The sequence below is a fragment of the Notamacropus eugenii genome, chromosome 6 (genome assembly GCF_028372415.1).
Source record: "Notamacropus eugenii isolate mMacEug1 chromosome 6, mMacEug1.pri_v2, whole genome shotgun sequence".
NCBI classification, from domain to species: Eukaryota; Metazoa; Chordata; class Mammalia; order Diprotodontia; family Macropodidae; genus Notamacropus; species Notamacropus eugenii.
In genome coordinates, this window is record NC_092877.1 from 184193027 (window position 1) to 184198553 (window position 5527).

General features: G+C 36.9%; 1 pseudogene; it reads right to left on the reverse strand.

The window, feature by feature from the left end:
- Positions 1–3179: 3179 nt before the first annotated feature.
- Positions 3180–5128, reverse strand: LOC140512206 (heat shock cognate 71 kDa protein pseudogene; annotated as a pseudogene).
- Between the last annotated feature and the right edge of the window lie 399 nt (positions 5129–5527).

Consider the following 5527-nt stretch of genomic DNA (forward strand, 5'->3'; position numbering starts at 1 on the left):
CTAAAAGGGATAGAGAGAAAAACGAGCAAAGAAACAAGGCAGGTCACTGCATTATTTTTGTCTCTTAGAGGAACTGGTGGCACAGGTGATAGAGCACTAGGCCCAAAGTCAGAAATGTCTAAGTTCACATCCAGTCTCCAGTCAAAAACTAACTAGTTAATCTCATTTTCCTCAAGTTTCAACGTCAGTTGAACCTCAGTTTCCTTAAATGTAAAATGGGATTAATAATATCACCTACCTCACAGGGCTCTGTTCTTGTAAAAATATAATCAGATAATATTGGTTAAAGTACTTAGTACAGAACTTACATACGTGGTAAGTACTAGAGAAAGGCATTTTTCCTTCAGTGAAATATCTTTAATTTTATTCATAAACGTAAAATAACGTATGAGCCTATTGCATGAGCTGAAGCTTATTTTTGCTTTCCTAAGCCATACCTGCTCATGTTCTTAATTCTTTCAGGTAATTACTCCCAGGTGTTTGCCTGTAGGAGTTCATTGCAAGGCAATGAAAATCAGAGCAGTAATCTCATCAGCAAAAAATTAATTCACAGGCGTGTTTCAGAGACATGTATATTTTAACAACACTAGTGTTATAATTTGTGGAGTCTGACTGTTTATATTCATGATATAGACAACCTCCTCCTGGATAATTAGTGTCATGTACACACAACCAAGTCTGCTACTTCTCTCAGTTTTCATACATTTAAAGCATGCAGGATACCCATTTTACAGTTAGAAAACTGATACTTTATTGATTCAATTCAGCAAACACTTATTAATTTCTTACTATAGTCTAAGCACGAGAAACTAGAGATTTGATGATAGATATTAACATGTAGTCCCATACACCATGGACTTGTAAATAGCAGTGGAACATCAGTTCCTATTGTGTTACACACTTTTCCATCCAGTTGTAGGTTGTGTTACATGGTGGAAGTTTTAAAAGAAAATTGCAAAATTCAGCTTTGTTATAAACAAATTAAATATTGAAAATATGCTTACACTTAGTATGTATTCACTTTTCCATATAACTTCCTGTCTTCTCAAGCTGCTAAGTTGCTTTAAAATCATATATGAGAAGAGACAATCACATCAGTTTATAACATTCAACTGTGAAAGTGCTGCTGCATTTGAAAATGTTGACATAAGAAGGAGATGCTCCCTAGGAACACAGAAAATTGAATTTAAAAACTAAACTGATCTCTGGTATGATAATTATAGACCATCCAAACAGCAGGCTGTGAAATTAGTACACTCATATCATAATAAAAACCTGGATTTTAAGTTAGTACAGAAGAAGTAAAAGTACTCATAAAATTCTGCACAGTCGAAGAGACTGGAAGGATTTTGTAGTCTTATGTTGTGACAAAATGAAGTGTTTGTTTAAAAGATATAAAAAAATCCATCAATCCCTTCTGACTTTCAGTTGCCATAGCCATCTTAACATTGTCTTTGACAAAGAACTTTCAAAATACTATTTAATAGCCTAATGAAAAAAAAATACTTCATGTGCTATTTGTGTGACAAAGGTGTGGTTTCCTTGAATTACATATCTTTATATATTTATTTAATCATTTTAATGCTTCTCAATAGGGCAAAATATCTCCCATGAACAACAAACAACTTATTCCCTTTCTCAACCAGAAAGTGTGCTCTCCAAAATTATTTTTTTCAGTTCCAGTCTGGTATATTTGTTCCATTAAGTTCTATCTTCAGATTTGTTGTTATTTACATATTTGGGGGTTAGTATGCCTATCTCATTAGACAAATTTTAATGTAAAGAAGATCAGTATTCACAGTGTAAATATATATGGAAGAACCTGGGAAAGAATTTAGAGTAAACATCCACTCAATGGAAAAGTGGAAAGTAACTGAAAATGACTGCATCATAGAATTTTAGATTTGGAAAGAACCTTAAAGATCTCATCCGATGGCAACACCTCTAGCAAGTAGTTCTCTAAATTCAGCTTTAATATTTCCAGTGACAGAAGAGAAATAGTGTCTTTTCTCTGGACCCCTAGTTTAGAAAACTGATATGGATTGCATATACATATATGAACACACACACAACCAAGTTTCTTCCTTCCTTTCTTCCTCCTTTTCTTCATTTTTTCTTCCCTTCTTTCCTACCATCTTTAATTTTGTCTTTCTCTTCTTTCTTCTCAGCCGTCTGGTTCTTATAAAGAATGTTGATTATTTCATTACAGTTTTCAAGGATCTTCTCTCGGTCTTCATCACCAATTTTGCCATGCAGTTTTTCATCCTCTATAATAGACTTCATTTTGAAAGCATCTCTTTACTCTTTATGCTTTGTGTGTATATATATATATATATATATATATATATATATATATATATATATATATATATATATATATATATATATATATATATGTATATATATGTATATATATGTATATATATATACATATATATATATATATATGTTATATAATTTTATTCCCTCTAATTTCTACCTGACTATAAATGTGAGAAAATGTAAGAAAATAACAGAGAAAGGAGTACTTTGGATAAAACTATCAGAATCCCCCTTTAGTATTACCTGAAGGAAAGTTTTATCTACTTTTCGTCTACCCGAATTGCATTTCCACTTGTTTAAATTACTGATTAAGTGTGATGTTGTTTACTTCTTTCCCTCTGCACACATTCAAGTATTCTCCACGAATTTACAGTAGCTTAAATGTTACTTAAACCACTACTGTCTTGGCTACAAATTTGAGTCATTCAGTTTTTGGGAAGCTGTGTGGAACGCTTTTTCTTGTAGTGTGTTTAGTTAACCTCTTCAATGGTTGGTCCAGAAAAAGCACTTCCAGAAGGGGCTGCTCCATCCCCCCACTCCCAAGACCCACCAGGCATGCCTGCCTGCATGACCCTTGCATTATGGTATAGCTTAGTAGTGACGTGCTTGCAGATCTTCACCAATTCTTTCTGCTGATGTTTAAATTATTTCTTCTCAGTAGTTTGATTCTTATCAAGAATGTTGATTATTTCATTATATTTTTGAAGGATCTTCTGTTTGTCTTCATCACTAATTATGCCATGCAGTTTTTCATTCTCTGTAATACCCTTCATGTTGAAAGCATAAGATTCAAGAGAATTCTTGGAAGACATTTTATCTCTCTGCTTGTCATCTTCAGTCTTGCATTTCTCAACCTCCTAGATCATGAGCTCAATATCTTCTTTGCTCAGACACCCTTTATCATTGGTGATGGAGATCTTGTTCTCCTTCCTTGTGTTCTTATCCACAGCAGAAACAATGAGGATGCCAAATGCATCAATGTCAAATATTACTTCAATATGAGGAACATCCCTGGTTGCTGGAGGATACTTGTGAGCTCAAATTTGTAGAACAGATTGCGATCCTTTGTTGTTGCTCTCTGAGCTTCATAAACCAGAATATACACACCAGATTGGTTGGCTGAATAGGTTTTAAAGGTCTGTGTTTGCTTCGTGGGGATGGTGGTTTTACTTTTGATTAGAACTGTCATAACTCCACCAGCAGTTTCAATTACAAGAAAAAGAGGAGTGATATCCGAACGCAGCAAGTCTTGCACATTCTCAGATTTATCGCCAGAGAAAATGGAAGCAGTGGCAGTTCCACCACAGGCAACAGTCTCATCAAGATGTATTCTCTTGTTGAGGTCTTTGCTACTGAATAAGTTTTGCAGAAGCTTCTGGATTTGGGGGATTTGAGTGGAGTTACACACCAGGACAAAAAAATGAATCTGTGATTTATCTATCTTGGCATCTTTTAAGGCCTTTTCCACAGGTTCCAGCGTGCCATGGATGAGACCAGCATTCAGCACTTTGAAACAACCTTGGATGATGATGTATGAAGTCAATATCTTCACGGGGGCATTGTTCTCAATATTTTCCTGAATATTAGAAGACAGAGTACATTTTGAATTTTCACAAGACATGTGATGATGGTGAACAACCCTCTTGTTCTTTTATGTCCTTCTTGCACTTTGGTTTGAACTCAGCAGTGACATGGTTGACCATTGTGTTGTCAAAGCCCACACCCAAGTGGGCATCCTTGTTGTGAACTTGAGCTCAACTTTGCTATCTTTAATGGTAGGAATGAAGATATTGAGGGGTGGAACCAAGATGACAGAGAGAAAGCAGGGACTTTCTTGAGCTGTTCACCAAACCCCTCCAAACACCCACAAAAAATTACTCTACAAAAATCAGAGAGCAGCAGAATGCACAAAATGACAGAGTGAAACAAATTTCAAGCCCAAGACAAACTGGAAGGTCGACTTTTGCACTGAACTGTAAAGGTATTATAAACGGGGAGCATTTCCCCATTCATTAATAGGCACATATGACCTGACTGGGACACATGAAAACCTGACTCACAGGGTGCCTATGTTGGGAGGAGATTGTTGAGTGGATGAAACAGGCGAGGTAGAACAGCAAGAGGTGGAGCTAGAGCACAGTTTTGAGGAAATTAGTCAAAGAGTAATCAGAACTGAGGGATGCAGGTAACTCTGCAGTTGGCTGTGAGTTTGAGAAGGGCATTTTGTTTAAAGGAAGCCTGCTTGTAATTGGTTTAAGCAAGCTGGTTTTGAGGGAAGCCTACCAGGGGAAAGCCTGGGGATGCCGTTGTCCTCTGCATTGTTATCGTATATAGATTATGATGGGTTTGGCTTTCTAGTTTCTGAAAAAAATGTTTTCTTTCTATCTTCCACATGGAGCATCTGGTGTATTTTGCGATTCAGAATTGTGCTGAATTCATGACTGCCGTGGGTGCTATGAATACTGCGTTGGTGCTACATGAGCTGGAAGAGGCACACAGTCCAGTGTGAGCTGTGCCAGTATAGGTAAGACCCCAGCAACACCCAGAGAGGCTGCATTCAGAACTCTTGGCCAATACATCGTTGGGGGACTGAGTGGCTGGTCATAGTGGTACTGCAGAGACCTGTTTGCTATCTGTGGAACAGAGCACTTGTGCTTCACTGTTTCCCTGATCTGTGTCACAGTGGCAGTTCTAGAACAAGAAGGAGTGTCGACAAGACAGAGCACATGGTAGCAGTGAAGAGGGAATCATCTCTACAGCTTCAAAGTCAAAAAGTGTACTTGTGGTCACTCACTGATGGGAGCATACACCCGGATAGGAGTAAGGACCTCTCCTTTGATCATAACAGTGGAGAAGAAGTGAAAATTTACAGGTCCCTAGAAATATCTCTGAAAATAGCTGGGCAAAAACCCTGACAACTGGAACAGCGCATTCTCCACTCTGAAAGCAGAGTCTTATATTAACAAAAGTCTAAATTGTCAAGTAATTGGCTGTCAAAATGAGCAAACAGTGGAAAAAAATCAGACTATCGAATATTACTTTGGTGACAAGAAAGATTAGACCATAAAGTCAAAGCGCCTCTATCTAATCCCTCCAAGAAAAATATGAATTGTTCTCAGACCATGGAAGAGCTCAAAAACGATTTTGCAGAACAAGTAAGAAAAGTAGAGAAAAAATTGAATAGGGATGTAAGAGTGATGCAAGA